Below are 19,940 nucleotides of genomic sequence, written 5' to 3'. Positions count from 1 at the left end.
GGTGGCACCTTAATAGGGGAGGACAGACTTGTGGTAATGGCTGGAACGAAATGAGTGGAATGGTATCAAACATGGTTTCTATGTGTTTGATACCATTCCATTCGCCCCATTCCAGCCATTATTATGAGCCGTCCTCCCCTCAGTAGCCTCCACAGGGAAAGGGAAGGGGGTTATGTTCAGGAAGGGGGTTATGTTTGAGGAAGGGGGTTATGTTTGAGGAAGGGGGTTATGTTTGAGGAAGGGGGTTATGTTTGAGGAAGGGGGTTATGTTCAGGAAGGGGGATATGTTTGAGGAAGGAGGTTATGTTCAGGAAGGGGTTATGTTTGAGGAAGGGGGTTATGTTTGAGGAAGGGGGTTATGTTCAGGAAGGGGTTATGTTTGAGGAAGGGGGTTATGTTTGAGGAAGGGGGTTATGTTTGAGGAAGGGGGTTATGTTCAGGAAGGGGGTTATGTTTGAGGAAGGGGGTTATGTTTGAGGAAGGAGGTTATGTTTGAGGAAGGAGGTTATGTTTGAGGAAGGGGATATGTTTGAGGAAGGGGGTTATGTTTGAGGAAGGGGGTTATGTTTGAGGAAGGGGGTTATGTTTGAGGAAGGGGGTTATGTCTGAGGAAGGGGGTTATGTTTGAGGAAGGGGGTTATGTTTGAGGAAGGGGGTTATGTTTGAGAAAGGGGGTTATGTCTGAGGAAGGGGGTTATGTTTGAGGAAGGGGGTTATGTTTGAGGAAGGGGGTTATGTTTGAGGAAGGGGGTTATGTTCAGGAAGGGGGTTATGTTTGAGGAAGGGGGTTATGTTTGAGGAAGGGGGTTATGTTCAGGAAGGGGGATATGTTTGAGGAAGGAGGTTATGTTCAGGAAGGGGTTATGTTTGAGGAAGGGGGTTATGTTTGAGGAAGGGGGTTATGTTTGAGGAAGGGGGTTATGTTTGAGGAAGGGGGTTATGTTCAGGAAGGGGGTTATGTTTGAGGAAGGGGGTTATGTTTGAGGAAGGGGGTTATGTTCAGGAAGGGGGATATGTTTGAGGAAGGAGGTTATGTTCAGGAAGGGGTTATGTTTGAGGAAGGGGGTTATGTTTGAGGAAGGGGGTTATGTTTGAGGAAGGGGGTTATGTTTGAGGAAGGGGGTTATGTTTGAGGAAGGGGGTTATGTTCAGGAAGGGGGTTATGTTTGAGGAAGGGGGTTATGTTTGAGGAAGGAGGTTATGTTTGAGGAAGGAGGTTATGTTTGAGGAAGGGGGATATGTTTGAGGAAGGGGGTTATGTTTGAGGAAGGGGGTTATGTTTGAGGAAGGAGGTTATGTTTGAGGAAGGGGGTTATGTTTGAGGAAGGGGGTTATGTTTGAGGAAGGGGGTTATGTGGAAGGGGGTTATGTTTGAGGAAGGGGGTTATGTTGGAGGAAGGGGGTTATGTTTGAGGAAGGGGGTTATGTTTGAGGAAGGGGGTTATGTTTGAGGAAGGGGGTTATGTTTGAGGAAGGGGGTTATGTTTGAGGAAGGGGGTTATGTAGGGTGAATGAAGGGGACATCCAGAGGAGGACTAGTATAAAGGACTAGCTAGACCCATCCTCATAAGGCTGTGTGGAACATGGACCACCTGTCTCACTCTCAACCCTAACATGCTCAAATCAACAACAAGAACAAGGGCTACAGTCTGATTCTCTGCCCTCCTCCTCATGTCTGCTCTTGTACACTTCCCCTCGAGGATCTAAAAGGAAGGGACTGTTGTGAGGTAAACGGGTAAAACTACCTCAAGCCATGTTTGCACCAATCCGATGCCTTTAAATGCATAAGGGGGAGTGAAGAAATGCGTACTTCTGGAGAAGGGTAGAGGAATGGGAAGGCAGACAAGGATTTATTTCAGTCACTCAGTATTGTAAATAACAAACACATTAACTGGGCTCTGCAGCTTTTACAATTCAATTGGGAGTGTAAAGAGAAACAGATTTGATTTGTCTCGTGCCCTCTCGCCTTAGCAGTAAGAATCATGCATATTATGATACAGTGGAGAGACCAAAATGAGAAGAGTCAACACACACACACACACAGACACCCTAAGGAGACGGTTACCATGGTAACAGGCCCTACAAGTCAGCTGGGATCCCACAGATGGCCCAGACAGGCTTCTAAGTACATACATACACACACACACAAACGCACGTGCACGACACGCACACCTCGCCCATCTGCACATGGCAGGGAAACCACAGCTCTCATTATCTGTGATTCCCCACATCATCAGATGTAGTCAACCCTCAGTCAGAGAACAGACCAGATGTAGTCAACCCTCAGTCGGAGAACAGACCAGATGTAGTCAACCCTCAGTCGGAGAACAGACCAGATGTAGTCAACCCTCAGTCAGAGAACAGACCAGATGTAGTCAACCCTCAGTCAGAGAACAGACCAGATGTAGTCAACCCTCAGTCAGAGAACACACCAGATGTAGTCAACCCTCAGTCAGAGAACAGACCAGATGTAGTCAACCCTCAGTCAGAGAACAGATCAGATGTAGTCAACCCTCAGTCAGAGAACAGACCAGATGTAGTCAACCCTCAGTCAGAGAACAGACCAGATGTAGTCAACCCTCAGTCAGAGAACAGACCAGATGTAGTCAACCCTCAGTCAGGGAACAGACCAGATGTAGTCAACCCTCAGTCAGAGAACAGACCAGATGTAGTCAACCCTCAGTCAGGGATTGCGGGAGACACAGACGTCGGTATTTCCTCTTAGGAATCGGGCAAAGAAAGTTATACTTTCTAATGTGCCACCATTCGTTAGAGATGAAGTGTTGGAGGGAGAGTTATCTTGTCATGGTCAACTTGTATCTACAATAAAAAAAAAAGGTTATTTCTGGATGCAAATCTCCTTTGTTGAAACATGTCGTGTCTCATAGGAGACAAGTGCACATGATTTTAAAGAAGGATACTGACCAACTGAATTTAGCGTTTAGTTTTAAGATTGACGGATTTGATTGTGTTCTACACTTCTTCTGAATCAATGAAATGCTTTGGCTGTGGAAGAGAGGGGCATTTGGTACGTTGTTGTCCTGAGAACCAGCGCGCAGAGCCGGCGGGGGTGCAGGTAATGCACCACCGAGAAGGGATGAACATGAGACTGAGACCGGGGTCGCTGAGTCGGTGCTGGAAAATGAAAGTGGAGTTCAAGAGGAGATTGAAACAATGGAAAATTAAGCAGCTGTGTTTAAAGTACCGATGATTAAGAGGAAGAATTTAAGGGGTGATGAAGGTTCTAATTCTAAGAGGAAGGTAGAGATTGATAAATCATTTGAGGTTTGACAAGCTCTGAAATCGCTAGACTCAAGAAAGCTGTTACGAGAGTGACAAGTGATTTAAATTGTAAAGGAAATGAAAGAGTTCAGTCACAGCCTTAACTTTGTAAAGAGATGTGTTTTCTGTCTCGTTCTCTGTATTTGTTTTTCAGCCATGAGCAGTTTTAAGATTTGTTCTTAAAACGTAAATGGGGCGAGAGACGTATAGTCATAAAAGCTCAAAGAGTATGGGGTGTGGCTATCCTGTTCTCAAAAGGCTTTTGCCTTTGTCATATGAGGATGAAGAGGTAGTTGAGGGAAGGTTATTACAAGTTAGGTATGAAAACATCACTATGTGTATATAAATGTATATGCCCCAGAAGTGGCAGAGACATCAAATACCATTGAGAAATGTAACACTAAGGATTATTTATTTATTGCTGTGGATTTTAACTGCACAGTCAGCGATTTAGACAGAAACCACAAAGAACCTCATTTAGCCTCAAGGACTTTTTAAAAACGCCTTATTGTAACACATGAACTGTGATATTTTCCAGAGCCAACATGGAGGCACGAGACAGTACACATGGGCCTAAGTGAGAGAGAACACAATCTCTCTGGGAGAGGTGGAGAGGTTTCTGGGAGAGGTGGAGAGTTTCTGGGAGAGGTGGGAGAGGTGGAGAGGTTTCTGGGAGAGGTGGAGAGTTTCTGGGAGAGGTGGGAGAGGTGGAGAGATGGAGAGGTTTCTGGGAGAGGTGGAGAGGTTTCTGGGAGAGGTGGAGAGGTTTCTGGGAGAGGTGGAGAGGTGGGAGAGGTGGAGAGGTTTCTGGGAGAGTTGGAGAGATGGAGAGTTTTCTGGGAGAGGTGGAGAGGTGGAGAGGTTTCTGGGAGAGGTGGAGAGATGGAGAGATTTCTGGGAGAGGTAGAGAGGTGGAGAGATGGAGAGGTTTCTGGGAGAGGTGGAGAGGTTTCTGGGAGAGGTAGAGAGATGGAGAGATTTCTGGGAGAGGTGGAGAGGTTTCTGTGAGAGATGGAGAGGAGAGGTGGAGGGGTGGAGAGGTTTCTGGGAGAGGTGGAGAGGTGGGCGAGGTGGAGGGGTGGATAGGTTTCTGGGAGAGGTGGAGAGGTGGAGAGGTGGAGGGGAGAGGTGGAGAGGTTTCTGGGAGAGGTTGGAGAGGAGAGGTGGAGGGGTGGAGAGGTTTCTGGGAGAGGTGGAGGGGCGGAGAGGTTTCTGGGAGAGGTGGAGAGGTTTCTGGGAGAGGTGGAGAGGTGGAGAGGTTTCTGGGAGAGGTGGAGAGGTTTCTGAGAGAGGTGGAGAGGTGGAGGGGTGGAGATGTTTCTGGGAGAGGTGGCGAGGTTTCTGGGAGAGGTGGAGAGGTGGAGAGGTTTCTGGGAGAGGTGGAGAGGTTTCTGAGAAAGGTGGAGAGGTGGAGAGGTTTCTGGGATAGGTGGAGAGGTTTCTGGGAGAGGTGGAGAGGTGGAGAGATGGAGAGGTGGAGAGGTTTCTGGGAGAGGTGGAGAGGTGGATGGGAGAGGTGGAGAGGTGGAGAGGTTTCTGGGAGAGGTGGAGAGGTTTCTGGGAGAGGTGGAGAGGTTTCTGGGAGAGGTGGAGAGGTGGAGAGGTTTCTGGGAGAGGTGGAGAGGTGGAGATGTTTCTGGGAGAGGTGGAGAGGTTTCTGGGAGAGTTGGAGAGGTTTCTGGGAGAGATGGAGAGGTGGAGAGGTTTCTGGGAGAGGTGGAGAGGTGGAGAGGTGGAGACGTTTCTGGGAGAGGTGGAGAGGTTTCTGGGAGAGGTGGAGAGGTTTCTGGGAGAGGTGGAGCGGTGGAGAGGTTTCTGGGAGAGGTGGGGAGGTTTCTGGTAGAGGTGGAGAGGTTTCTGGGAGAGGTGGAGAGGTTTCTGGGAGAGGTGGAGAGGTGGAGGGGTGGAGAGGTTTCTGGGAGAGGTGGAGAGGTGGAGAGGTGGAGACGTTTCTGGGAGAGGTGGAGAGGTTTCTGGGAGAGGTGGAGCGGTGGAGAGGTTTCTGGGAGAGGTGGGGAGGTTTCTGGTAGAGGTGGAGAGGTTTCTGGGAGAGGTGGAGAGGTTTCTGGGAGAGGTGGAGAGGTGGAGGGGTGGAGAGGTTTCTGGGAGAGGTGGAGAGGTGGAGAGGTGGAGACGTTTCTGGGAGAGGTGGAGAGGTTTCTGGGAGAGGTGGAGCGGTGGAGAGGTTTCTGGGAGAGGTGGGGAGGTTTCTGGTAGAGGTGGAGAGGTTTCTGGGAGAGGTGGAGAGGTTTCTGGGAGAGGTGGAGAGGTGGAGGGGTGGAGAGGTTTCTGGGAGAGGTGGAGGTCTCAAAAGGCCAATCCATTCAACAGTGGTAGGATATAGGGAAAATCCAGATTCAAAAATGTTGTAATAAATACACGATGAATGTCACCAGAGATATCATGAGATCAAATTTTTGTTATTTTTTTATTTTACCTTTATTTACTGTAACTAGGCAAGTCACTTAAGAACAAATTCTTATTTTCAATGTTCAATTAACGCTTTAGAGTCGGAAATAGTGGAAATCCTGACGTTAGTTGAGCCCACAGGAGATCGAGGCCATGCTCAGGCCCTCAAGAGGAAAAAAGCCACATTGGCAGACCTGCTGGGTATCAGAGCACAGGGGGCATTGGTGAAACTGAGAAGTACGTTTCAGGGAATCTCTGAAATGGATGCCTAATCCAAATTTTTCTTTGGTTTAGAGAAAGATAATGGACAAAGCAGAATTATTAATTGCCTCAAATCAGCTGTTGGACAGGAGCTCACTAGCCCTAGTGAAATTAGAAAGAGGGCAGTAGAGTTATATGCTGAGCTCTACAAGTGGGAGGACAAAGAGGATATAACAGTGACACAACAGTTTCTTGATGGGCTCTCACAGGTGGCTGCAGAAGCTCAGGTTGAGCTTTAGCAACCATTGTCTTTGTAGAAGCTACAAACTGCATTGGAAAATGGCATGGAAAATGGAAGGGCACTGGGCATTGATGGGCTTTAGTTTTTGACCGGAGGGTTACTACCGATAAACTGCAGATGGGCTGTCCTCCCTACTGCCAAAAAAGGGTGACCCTAGGGAGGTGAAGAACTGGAGGCCGGTGGCCTTAATGTACACTGATTATAAGATCCTGTCCAAGGCTTTGTCCAACAGGCTGAGGGAGGTGATGTGGCAAATCATACACACGGACCAGTCCTTCTGTGTTCCCGGCAGGCAGATAGAGGATAACATCTCTAGGGACGTCTCTAGGGCTATTGGGTTGAACGCTGGTCTAATTTCAATTGATCAGGTGAAGGAAATTTGACTGAGTTGAACATCAATACTTATGGCACACCTTTGAGGATTTTGGTTTCAGCTCTGGTTTTATTGCCATGATCAGGGTGATATATGGTGACATTGAAAGTGTATTGAAAAGTGTGTAGAGGTATTAGGCAGGGGTGTTTGTTGTCGGGAATGTTATATGTCATCGCTATAGAGCCACTACTAAATAGCATTAGAAGTCGCATTGAAGGAGTGTACAGTACTTTTCAGGGGATATTCCTCCTGTTCGTCTCTCTGCCTATGCTTATGATGTAGTTATTTTAGTGAAAAATCAAGCGGAGGTTGATAGTTTGAGTCTCGTGGTTGATCGGTTTAGGGGAATATCCTCTGCAAAGATAAATTGGGGGAAATGGTCTGGAGGGATCATGGGTTTGCAGGGGGGCTGGAATGGTGTAAGGGAGGTTTTAAGTATCTTGTAGTGTAGATAGGGGATGAGGGGACAATGGAAAACAATGTAATGGGGAGGTTGAAATGGTGGAAGAGAGGATGAGGAGATGGCATTGGTTGTTATCTCATATGTCACTATTATTGTTAACAATGTGGTTGGAGTATAATAAAGGTGTCCAGAAGAGAGATTTTTTTTTAAATACTTGAGTATAAAATAAAGGTTTTATAAAAACTCAAACTCCTCTCTCTCTCACCCCTTCCCCCCGCTCTCTCTCTCTCTCTCTCTAACCCCCCTTCCCCTCTCTCTCACCATCCCTTCCCTCCCCCCCCCTCTCTCTCCCCCCTCTCTCTCCCCCCCCCCCCCTCCCTCCCTCTCTCTCTCTCTCTGCGGTCCTGGCAGTGTAGAAAGGAGTTCAGTAAACTAGGCCAATATATGCTGTAGTGGAGTGGAAGGAGGTGGTTGAGAGGATGAGATCTCTCTGTGTGATCAACAGAGGAAAGAAAAGCCCTACTGCGACACACACAGAGTGAGAGAGAGAGCGAGAGAGAGAATCGAAGCCAAAGGAATGTCTAGCCTGGCTGTTGCTAAGGAGAAAGTGTGGCTTGCTGAGTCTACCTTTACAGTACACCACTAGGGAGATGATGAGTAATTAGCATCTCATTGACCTGATAAGGAAAGGCTGTTTCCATATCATTGTGATCCAGTCATGCTAACATTATCTGACTCCCCCCTCCCTGTCCCCCTGTCCATGCTCACCCCTCATTACAGCACAAAAACACTCAAACAAGCAGCGCGAGAAAGAGGGATAGTGCCTAACTGTCTAACAGTCTAATACCTCACATTCCATTAGAAGCTGGCGGAAAATCTCTTTTCATTCCTTTGTACTGTGAGATGAGACGATATCAGACACACATAGAAAGGACGATCATAACCAGAAAATCAGCTTTTCTTCCTGTCATCTCTGTTCCTTTTTTCTCCATATAAGCCTTAGTAAACAGTGCAGGCGGTATGCAGGCCAGGGGACATCAGAATGTCCTGTCCTATCACTTCTAACACTGACTGGTCAGACTGGGCTAGTTCTCCCTGGTTGGAACATGCAGGGTCTGGCTATCATATGCCAGCAGAAACAGTACACAGAGTGAGGGATAGGAGAGAGAGAGCTAGAGAGAGAGAAATATTGATGGTTGGATGAAGATGGTTTGCTTTTGGGCGTGGCAGGACAGGAAGCCTCAGGGGCTTTCTGAGTTCCACTCAGGTCAGTAGGCATCATAAGCTCCTCCATCTCTCTCTGCCTCCCCTCTATAGTTTCTCTATTTCCCACCCTTTTCTCCCATTACTTCTCTCCCACCTTCTCTCTCTCTCTCTGTCTCTCACCCCCCTCTTGCCCTCCCTCTCTCCCTCCATTGTCTCACTCTTTTCACCCTCATCTTCTCCCACTACCTCTCTCTATGACCCTTCTCTCTCTCTCTCTCTTTCTCTCTCTCTTTCCCTCTCTCTTTCCCTCTCTCTCTCTATGACCTCTCTCTCTCACCATTTCTCTTTCAATTAAATTCTCCCTCGCTCCCTCCCTCCCTCCCTCCCTGTCTCCCTCTCTGTCTCCCTCTCTGTCTCCCTCCCTGTCTCCCTCCCTGTCTCCCTCCCTGTCTCCCTCCCTCCCTCTTTCATAAGCCCTGTCCTCTTCCTGCTCCTCTACTGGGGCAATCTTCATGCCTCCCTGAGTTCTGTTCATCAGAATGTCAGCCGCCATTTAGGAGACAGAATTCCTGCTAGTGCCAGCCCATCACAGTAGCTCAGATCAACCTGCCCCTGTAATCCTTGTGGTTTGTGAGGACACCGTCTTGTGGGGACGGAGTGGTCATACAAGGACATACTGTACATAGGTCCTTACATCAACCCTGGGTAGCTATAGATTCAGGGTGTGCAGATGTGTAGGTTGTTGTTCTGGAGGCAGCTCTGCTTGTGGTCACTAGCTGGCACAGACATAAAGTCATTAAACCTAATGCCTAACCCTAACCTTATATTAAGACCAAAAGCACATTTATGTGTTCATAAATCTTTACAATTTAGCCAATTTAGACTTTCCAGCTGGCCCATCTAGTGGAAAGGGCTCAGTTCTGCCTCCAGGGCTAGACTCATGACATTAAATGTCAACCTGCTGCAGATGTTCACCTTTGTCAAGGTTTAGGATAATACCATCTCATACATGTATGGTGACTCAGCAGAGACAGATAGTAGAATACAAGGCAGAATGGTAGTAGAATACAAGGCAGAATGATAGTAGAATACAAGGCAGAATGGTAGTAGAATACAAGGCAGAATGGTAGTAGAATACAAGGTAGAATGGTAGTAGAATAGAAGGCAGAATGGTAGTAGAATACAAGGCAGAATGGTAGTAGAATACAAGGCAGAATGGTAGTAGAATACAAGGCAGAATGATAGTAGAATACAAGGCAGAATGGTAGTAGAATACAAGGCATAATGGTAGTAGAATACAAGGCAGAATGGTAGTAGAATAGAAGGCAGAATGGTAGTAGAATAGAAGGCAGAATGGTAGTAGAATACAAGGCAGAATGGTAGTAGAATACAAGGCAGAATGGTAGTAGAATACAAGGCAGAATGGTAGTAGAATACAAGGCAGAATGGTAGTAGAATAGAAGGCAGAATGGTAGTAGAATACAAGGCAGAATGGTAGTAGAATAGAAGGCAGAATGGTAGTAGAATACAAGGCAGAATGGTAGTAGAATATAAGGCAGAATGGTAGTAGAATAGAAGGCAGAATGGTAGTAGAATACAAGGCAGAATGGTAGTAGAATACAAGGCAGAATGATAGTAGAATACAAGGCAGAATGGTAGTAGAATACAAGGCAGAATGGTAGTAGAATAGAAGGCAGAATGGTAGTAGAATACAAGGCAGAATGGTAGTAGAATAGAAGGCAGAATGGTAGTAGAATACAAGGCAGAATGGTAGTAGAATAGAAGGCAGAATGGTAGTAGAATACAAGGCAGAATGGTAGTAGAATACAAGGCAGAATGGTAGTAGAATACAAGGCAGAATGGTAGTAGAATAGAAGGCAGAATGGTAGTAGAATACAAGGCAGAATGGTAGTAGAATACAAGGCAGAATGGTAGTAGAATAGAAGCACAGTGAAGTGTGAATGAACAGCATTCAACAAGGACGTATTCAGTGAGGTGAAACATTCAGGACGCTACTGTACACCTCAGACAATCATCAATCATATCTGTCAGTGCCTTCAGAAAGTATTCATACCTCTTGATTTATTCCACATTTTGTTGTGTTACAGTCGGAATTCAAAATGAATTAAACACTATTTTTATCTCGCAATACACACAATACCCCATTATGACAAAGTGAAAACGTTTTTTTTTTATATTTTTGCACATGTATTAAAAATGAAATACAAATAAATCTAATTTACATAAGTATTCACACACCCTTTGGCAGTGATTACAGCTGTGAGTCTTTCTGGGTAAATCTCTAAGAGCTTTCCACACCTGGATTGTGCAACATTTACTCATTATTATTTTCACATTTTTTCAAGCTCTGTCAAATTGGTTATGCCAGGGTATTACACCAGGGTATTAACCAGGGAATTACACCAGTGTATTAACCAGGGAATTAACAAGGGTATTAACCAGGGTATTACACCAGGGTATTACAGCAGAGTATTAACCAGGGTATTAACCAGGGAATTAACCAGGGTATTAACAAGGGTATTACACCAGGGTATTACAGCAGGGTATTAACCAGGGTATTAACAAGGGTATTACACCAGGGTATTAACCAGGGTATTACACCAGGGTATTAACCAGGGAATTAACCAGGGTATTAACCAGGGTATTACACCAGGGTATTACAGCAGGGTATTAACCAGGGTACTACAGCAGGGTATTAACCAGGGTATTACAGCAGGGTATTACACCAGGGTATTAACCAGGGTATTAACCAGGGTACTACAGCAGGCTATTAACCAGGGTATTACACCAGGGTATTAACCAGGGTATTACACCAGGGTATTAACCAGGGTATAACCGCAGGGTATAACAGCAGGGTATTACACCAGGGTAATACACCAGGGTATTGCACCAGGGTATTACACCAAGGTATTACAGCAGGGTACTCTTTAAACCAGGGTCATATTCAGAAAGGCACATCATAGCAAAAAGTGATCTGTGTTCTGATTGGATAAGTTCGGGTTCTAGAGCTCCGCCTCATTGTTTCAATACATTTTGTTCCTACTGAACACAGCCCAGGTTTGACGTCAGCACAAGGTGAAAGTAGAGAATTTATAATGTTCCCTGCTGTTGCTGCATTGCAGAGCTCTGTCTCCAGCTGCAGCCAGTCAGCCAGTCAGTTAGTCAGACAGCCAGTCAGTCAGCCAGTCAGGTCAGACAGCCATGTCAGACAGCCAGTCAGTCAGCCAGCCAGTCAGTCAGTCAGTCAGCCAGACAGTCAGGTCAGACAGCCATGTCAGACAGCCAGTCAGTCAGACAGCCATGTCAGCCAGCCAGTCAGTCAGCCAGCCATGTCAGACAGCCAGTCAGTCAACCAGTCAGCCAGCCATGTCAGACAGCCAGTCAGTCAGCCAGTCAGGTCAGTCACGTCAGCCAGCCAGGCCAGTGAGCCAGTCAGGTTAGACAGTCAGCCATGTCAGACAGACAGTCAGTCAGTCAACCAGTCAGCCAGCCATGTCAGACAGCCAGTCAGTCAGCCAGTCAGCCAGCCAGGCCAGTGAGCCTGGCCAGTGAGCCAGTCAGGTTAGACAGTCAGCCATGTCAGCCAGCCAGTCAGGTCAGTCAGGTCAGCCAGCCAGCCAGTCAGCCAGCCAGTCAGGTCAGTCAGGTCAGCCAGCCAGTCAGTCAGTCAGGTCAGCCAGCCAGTCAGTCAGGTCAGTCAGGTCAGCCAGCCAGTCAGCCAGCCAGCCAGTCAGCCAGCCAGTCAGTCAGGTCAGCCAGCCAGTCAGTCAGTCAGGTCAGTCAGGTCAGCCAGCCAGTCAGTCAGGTCAGCCAGCCAGTCAGTCAGGTCAGCCAGCCAGTCAGCCAGCCAGGTCAGCCAGCCAGTCAGTCAGGTCAGTCAGGTCAGCCAGCCAGCCAGTCAGCCAGCCAGTCAGGTCAGTCAGGTCAGCCAGCCAGTCAGTCAGTCAGGTCAGCCAGGTCAGCCAGCCAGTCAGTCAGGTCAGTCAGGTCAGCCAGCCAGTCAGCCAGCCAGTCAGCCAGCCAGTCTGCCAGGTCAGACATGCCTTTCAACCAAACAAAGACCTTAGTGCAGCAGTCTACTGTAGGACCTTACATAACAACAGTAAGAAAGTGACAGCCTGAGTCACTAGCCATTACAGTCATTAGGCCTGCAGGATAGTTACTTACAGTTATTACCCCCTCAACCGAGTGTCTGTGTGTGTGTGTGTGTGTGTGTGTGTGTGTGTGTGTGTGTGTGTGTGTGTGTGTGTGTGTGTGTGTGTGTGTGTGTGTGTGTGTGTGTGTTGTGTGTGTGTGTGTGTGTGTGCGTGCGTGCGTGCGTGCGTGCGTGCGTGCGTGCGTGTGTGTAGATGGCCAGGTATGACCAGGTGGTGTCTACTCCACGGGTCAGACAGACATATATGACATGACCAGAGGCCATTACAGTCCCACTAATGGACGTCAGGCTAAGTGACATCAACAACTCAATAATACCTTGTTGCTGGTCAGTGTTGAAGGGAATAGAGCCAGTCATGGCCTCTCTGGTTGGACTGTTAACTCTGGTCAGCTTGGACTGTTTCTAAACTTTGATTGGTCAGGTTGGTTTGTTTCTAAGTTCTGATTGGTCAGGTTGGTTTGTTTCTAAGTTCTGATTGGTCAGGTTGGACTGTTTCTAAACTTTGATTGGTCAGGTTGGTTTGTTTCTAAGTTCTGATTGGTCAGGTTGGACTGTTTCTAAACTTTGATTGGTCAGGTTGGTTTGTTTCTAAGTTCTGATTGGTCAGGTTGGACTGTTTCTAAACTTTGATTGGTCAGGTTGGTTTGTTTCACAGTTGTGATTGGTCAGGACAGGAGCAGATCAGTTATAGTGCTGTTGGGCTGTCAGGCCAATAACCTACACTGGGATTCTAACATGTTTTCTGTTGTCTGGGGGATTACTGGTTTGAGAACAGGTTTATACTGTCCACACTCACAGGCAAATCACACAATTGCTGTCAATAACCTTCTGGCCATGATAAAAACACTGCTGATAACATTTCAACATTGAGTAAGTGCCAGTAAATGTCTACAATGTATCAATAAAACCTTAATGGATCCTCAACATGTCAAACAGAATGGAGATTGAGAAGCAACAGGACAGACTATGACTGGATCTGCTAGTATAAGAAATATATTATACATCCTCTAACACATCCATGTTATCAAGGACTCAATTACCCACAATACCCCTTTACCCTCATTCTAAATGGTATTATACACACGATTACCCTCTGTCCCTTTCTAAACCCTGGTAACTACAGTACTGGTACGCCTGAGCAGAGCCACTTAACCATTACTACTGAGGTCTGATGACTCATGGAAGAGCATTCTGGGAAGGTTCAAACACTCCTGCTGCTCTACAGAATGAACTCTGATTCCAGTAATGATGAGTCATAATTATGTGTTCCAGAACCATATTGGAAATAAATGTTGTTTAATAATTGAATGTGTTTTCCTCTGAGGAAAACAAATCAATCAGTGTTTTACTCTGAAGAGATACGCATGAGACAATAAGCAGAGATATAAACAAAAAACATGGATATGCAAAAGAAATAGATGTTTTCTTGTCACATACACCAGATAGGAACAGTGAAATGTGTTGTTTTACAGGGTCAGCCATAGTAGTACAGCACCCCTGGAGTAAATTAGGGTTAAGAGCCTTGCTCAAGGGCACATCGACAGATTTACAGGGTAACTGGAGTGAACTATGGGGCCATAGTATGGACAGACATTATCTATGGCTACATATGCAATCAGTGATCTCTGTGTTTAGTCAAATAAACATGCAGATGTAGGGTCTTAATTTGATCCCTCTTTTGTTGCTGAGAATCTCTCTGCACAGCAGGAAATGCAACATTGTAGTATATTCGAGGTTTAAAAAGGCTTTTAAAGTTTGTGATTTCCACCTTAAAATGTCAGATTTGATTTGCCCTAACGAAAATGTATCAACCCCTACAAAAAAATGTCCATTAATTATAATCCACAAAATAATTTAAATTTCCTGTTGCTGCAGGATTATTTTTCAAATAAAGATCCCACATCTGTACCATCATTTCAGCTAAAGCTCTCTTTACAAGTGTTTGTTCTCTCTGGTCTTACCTGATGAGTTGCTGATGGACTTAACCACTTCTGAACACAATGGTAGGAATCAGAGGACAGATGAGGAAAACCTCCTGGTTACACCTATAGGGAGATAGAGAGAATTAAGAATGCTAGAACAAACAGAGAACAGTCATGACACACACACACACACACACACACACACACACACACACACACACACACACACACACACACACACACACACACACACACACACACACACACCTGTTGCCAGATCACCATTCCCCCTACTCTAAATCATGTCCGTGGTAAAGTGGCTAGATACTGTACCAGACTGACAGTATGTACTGAATAAGAGAGGGTAGTCTACTCAAACACAATGGTTGGATTAATGTTGCTGGCAGACTTATGGAGGACTACAGGTTAAGCTGATCAGTGTTTTCCCTGAAGCATGCTACTTAAACTGCAGTGTGGAGCAGTGGGCCAAGGCTGGAGGCTTTCATGTAGAAACCTCCTAGTTTGACTAAGAGTGTTTGTGAGTGATCCTATCTACTCTGTCTAGGAGTAATTCGCCCGGACTGTATTAAGCATCCCAATCTCTATAGCAGACTTCTATGGGTAGTACAATGGGACAGAGGGGCAATCCACAATTACTACAACAAGTCCTCACATTATCCACCAGTGACGAGGGGGCCCATGTGAGCACGTCCACCACAGATAAGAACAATGGGTTTGTTTGGCCCCAGCGACAGACAGACAGTCTGGTTCTTAGGCTGGGAGTCTCTTCGGGGAGCTGGTTCTACATTCATCACCCCAGCACAGTCAGGGGCCCCTGGCAGGACCAAGTGCAACATGGCCATTCACACTGACCATCACAGCTACAGGGGAGAGGGGGAAGACAGGAAGAGGGGAGAAGGGGATGAGGGGAAGGGGAGAAGGGTGACACAACCAACCCGACCAGGCCTGGGGATGTAGCCTTGTTTTTTTGCCAGAAATCCCCAGCAACATGTCAAAGTGAGTTTCTAGGTTTCTAAAGATTGTCCGTATTCACACAGGGGATGAGGAGAGACGAGGAGAGACGCGTAGAGACCTTGGGAAGGAGTTTGCAAAGGGAGGAGAGAGAGAGGAAGAGAGAGACAGGGGGGAGATAGAGGGGAGTAAAGAGAGATGGGGAAGGAAAGAGGGATGGGGGAAGGAGAGTGAGAGAAGGGGAAGGAGAGTGAGAGAGGGGGAAGGAGAGCGAGGGGGAAGGAGAGAGGAGAGAAAGAGAAAGGGGGGTAAAGAGAGATGGGGAAGGAGAGCGAGGGGGAAGGAGAGAGGAGAGAAAGAGAAAGGGGAGGAGAGAGTTGGGGAGATAGAGAGATGGAGAGAGAGAGATGGGGTGAGGGAGGAGAGCATTGGGGAAGGAGATAGAGAGAGGGGGTGAGGGAGGAGCGAGAGGGGGATGAGGCAGGCAGGCAGGCAGGCAGGCAGGCAGGCAGGCAGGCAGGCAGGCAGGCAGGCAAGCAGGCAGGGAGGGATGGAGGGAGGGAGGGAGGGAGGCGGGGGAATGGAGGGAAGGCATAAAGAACTGTGATGGGAGGGAGGGAGAGCTTGAGGGAGAGCTTGAGGGATTGTGAGGGAAGGTGAATGGAAAGGGGAAGAGAGAGAGATTTGGGGACATCTGCTCAGAGCAGCCATGACAATCAGAGATCACAGGAGCAGACAGACAAAGTCCCCTTCACCGAATTCACCACAGCCAGCCTGGTTCAGTGATGGCTTGAAAGGTTCCAGGCTCACAGCAACAGCAGCCATTGTTTTGGCACAGAGAGAGTCAGTCAGGTACAACAGTAGCTGTCAGTGAGCCTTGTCTTGGTCTGTTGCTAAGTGTTAGATCTCTAAGTTTAGAAAACACAAGCAGACAGATGGTTGTAGGGACATGCTCCCTAGCTGGACATATTTTGCTCTAGACTGGTTTCAACTCGTCTAGCCTCACCATCATCATCAATATCATCATCCTCTCCATCTGTTGTCATTGAGTAGTGATTTGTACTAACCGATATGCTTGATCATTTATATGAATGAGAAAACACAGCAATAATCATATTAGTTTAAGTGTTGACATGGAGTCATTTATCAGACACTCTTATCCAGAGACACTTACAGTAAGCTGTGAGTGCAGACATTTTCCTACTGTTCCCACATGGGAATTGAACCGACAACCCTGGTGTTGCATGTGCTATGCTCTACCAACGCTTTTACAGCAATAAACATATTCGTTTAGGATTTATAGCCTTTGCAGAAGAATGATTGAGTGAGATCTGTCTGAAGTGTCCAGGCCAGACTAAGTCTGTGTTGCTCCAGACCTGGAGGTACAGTAAATCATATAGGAGATCTACTCAGAGAGACTGTGCATTCTGTCCTTCACTTAACCTTCGCTTCGCACACATCCCTCATCTATAATTCAGTCAGCCAGCCCCCTTGTCCCCACGGACAGACTCCAGCTTCCCTTGGCACACACACACATGAATGCACAGTCACGCACACACACACACACACACACACTGGTGTTTGTTTAATTCATCAAACCACCAGTCAGAGTTAAATCAACTGGGGATTGTGGTTGAAATACCACTGCAGAGGGGGTGATAATGATGTGTCCATGTCTGTCCATTAGGGGGTGATAATGATGTGTCCATGTCTGTCCATTAGGGGGTGATAATGATGTGTCCATGTCTGTCCATTAGGGGGTGATAATGATGTGTCCATGTCTGTCCATTAGGGGGTGATAATGATGTGTCCATGTCTGTCCATTAGGGGGTGATAATGATGTGTCCATGTCTGTCCATTAGGGGGTGATAATGATGTGTCCATGTCTGTCCATTAAGGGGTGATAATGATGTGTCCATGTCTGTCCATTAGGGGGTGATAATGATGTGTCCATGTCTGTCCATTAGGGGGTGATAATGATGTGTCCATGTCTGTCCATTAGGGGGTGATAATGATGTGTCCATGTCTGTCCATTAGGGGGTGATAATGATGTGTCCATGTCTGTCCATTAGGGGGTGATAATGATGTGTCCATGTCTGTCCATTAGGGGGTGATAATGATGTGTCCATGTCTGTCCATTAAGGGGTGATAATGATGTGTCCATGTCTGTCCATTAGGGGGTGATAATGATGTGTCCATGTCTGTCCATTAGGGGGTGATAATGATGTGTCTATGTCTGTCCATTAGGGGGTGATAATGATGTGTCCATGTCTGTCCATTAGGGGGTGATAATGATGTGTCTATGTCTGTCCATTAGGGGGTGATAATGATGTGTCCATGTCTGTCCATTAGGGGGTGATAATGATGTGTCCATGTCTGTCCATTAGGGGGTGATAATGATGTGTCCATGTCTGTCCATTAGGGGGTGATAATGATGTGTCCATGTCTGTCCATTAGGGGGTGATAATGATGTGTCCATGTCTGTCCATTAGGGGGTGATAATGATGTGTCCATGTCTGTCCATTAGGGGGTGATAATGATGTGTCCATGTCTGTCCATTAGGGGGTGATAATGATGTGTCCATGTCTGTCCATTAGGGGGTGATAATGATGTGTCCATGTCTGTCCATTAAGGGGTGTTAATGATGTGTCCATGTCTGTCCATTAGGGGGTGATAATGATGTGTCCATGTCTGTCCATTAGGGGGTGATAATGATGTGTCCACGTCTGTCCATTAGGGGGTGATAATGATGTGTCCACATCTGTCCATTAGGGGGTGATAATGATGTGTCCACGTCTGTCCATTAGGGGGTGATAATGATGTGTCCATGTCTGTCCATTAGGGGGTGATAATGATGTGTCCATGTCTGTCCATTAGGGGGTGATAATGATGTGTCCATGTCTGTCCATTAGGGGGTGATAATGATGTGTCCATGTCTGTCCATTAAGGGGTGTTAATGATGTGTCCATGTCTGTCCATTAGGGGGTGATAATGATGTGTCCATGTCTGTCCATTAGGGGGTGATAATGATGTGTCCACGTCTGTCCATTAGGGGGTGATAATGATGTGTCCACGTCTGTCCATTAGGGGGTGATAATGATGTGTCCACGTCTGTCCATTAGGGGGTGATAATGATGTGTCCATGTCTGTCCATTAGGGGGTGATAATGATGTGTCCATGTCTGTCCATTAGGGGGTGATAATGATGTGTCCATGTCTGTCCATTAGGGGGTGATAATGATGTGTCCACGTCTGTCCATTAGGGGGTGATAATGATGTCTCCATGTCTGTCCATTAAGGGGTGTTAATGATGTGTCCATGTCTGTCCATTAGGGGTGATAATGATGTGTCCACGTCTGTCCATTAGGGGGTGATAATGATGTGTCCACGTCTGTCCATTAGGGGGTGATAATGATGTGTCCACGTCTGTCCATTAGGGGGTGATAATGATGTGTCCATGTCTGTCCATTAGGGGGTGTTAATGATGTTTCCATGTCTGTCCATTAGGGGGTGATAATGATGTGTCCATGTCTGTCCATTAGGGGGTGATAATGATGTGTCCATGTCTGTCCATAAGAAATGAACTGCATTGATCCACTGTTGCCTTTGAAGTTGCCTTTGAACTTTCAATCACATTTATTTATAAAGCCCTTTTTACATCAGCCAATGTCACAAAGTGCTGTACAGAAACCCAGCCTAAAACCCAGGCAGGAACCTAGGAAGAAACCTAGAGAGGAACCAGGCTTGGAGGAGTGGCCAGTCCTCTTCTGGATGTGCCGGGTGGAGATTATAACAGAATATGGACAAGAACATGGACAACTCTGTTGGAGCTGTCATCTGTCTGTCTACAAAGTACGGAGCTGTCATCTGTCTGTCTACATAATATGGAGCTGCCATCTGTCTGTCTACATAATATGGAGCTGTCATCTGTCTGTCTACATAATATGGAGCTGCCATCTGTCTGTCTACATAATATGGAGCTGTCCTTCTGTCTGTCTACATAATATGGAGCTGTCCTTTTGTCTGTCTACATAATATGGAGCTTTCATCTGTCTGTCTACATAATATGGAGCTGTCATCTGTCTGTCTACATAATATGGAGCTGTCATCTGTCTGTCTACATAATATGGAGCTGTCATCTGTCTGTCTACATAATTTGGAGCTGTCCGTCTGTCTGTCTCTACTATGGAGCTGTCTGTCTCTCCCTACTACGGAGCTGTTTGCCTGTCTGTCTCTACTATGGAGCTGTCCGTCTGTCTGTCTCTACTATGGAGCTGTCTGTCTGTCTGTCTCTACTATGGAGCTGTCTGCCTGTCTGTCTCTACTATGGAGCTGTCCAACTGTCTGTCTCTACTATGGAGCTGTCGGTCTGTCTGTCTCTACTATGGAGCTGTCTGTCTGTCTCTACTATGGAGCTGTCGGTCTGTATGTTTCTACTATGGAGCTGTCTGTCTGTCTCTACTATGGAGCGGTCTGTCTGTCTGTCTGTCTGTCTGTCTGTCTGTCTGTCTGTCTGTCTGTCTGTCTGTCCGTCCTATGGAGCTGTCAGACAGCTCCATATTCGAGACAGACTGTCTGTCTGTCTCTACTATGGAGCTGTCTGTCTGTCTGTCCGTCCGTCCGTCCGTCCGTCTGTCTGCATAATATGGAGCTGTCCATCTGTCACTACTGTGGAGCTGTCTGTCTGTCTACTAT

The 19,940-nt window shown here is 46.7% G+C and overlaps 1 protein-coding gene across 10 annotated transcripts in view; it reads right to left on the bottom strand.

Moving 5' to 3' along the window:
• Positions 1–19,940, bottom strand: part of LOC118941092 (microtubule-associated protein 2-like) — a 111,948-nt gene that overhangs the window by 37,648 nt on the left and 54,360 nt on the right. For 8 of the 10 annotated variants that reach the window (XM_036951787.1, XM_036951785.1, XM_036951791.1 and 5 more), the window contains one exon: positions 14,314–14,397. The exons of the other annotated variants lie outside the window; for them this stretch is intronic. The gene's annotated coding sequence lies outside the window, so the exon portion shown is untranslated. The remainder of the gene's footprint in view (positions 1–14,313; positions 14,398–19,940) is intronic. 10 annotated transcript variants of the gene reach the window in all.

Source organism: Oncorhynchus mykiss, chromosome 18 (genome assembly GCF_013265735.2).
Source record: "Oncorhynchus mykiss isolate Arlee chromosome 18, USDA_OmykA_1.1, whole genome shotgun sequence".
Lineage (NCBI taxonomy): Eukaryota > Metazoa > Chordata > Actinopteri > Salmoniformes > Salmonidae > Oncorhynchus > Oncorhynchus mykiss.
The sequence above is the reverse complement of the archived record's forward strand: the minus strand, read 5'-3'. Positions and strand labels throughout refer to the sequence as shown.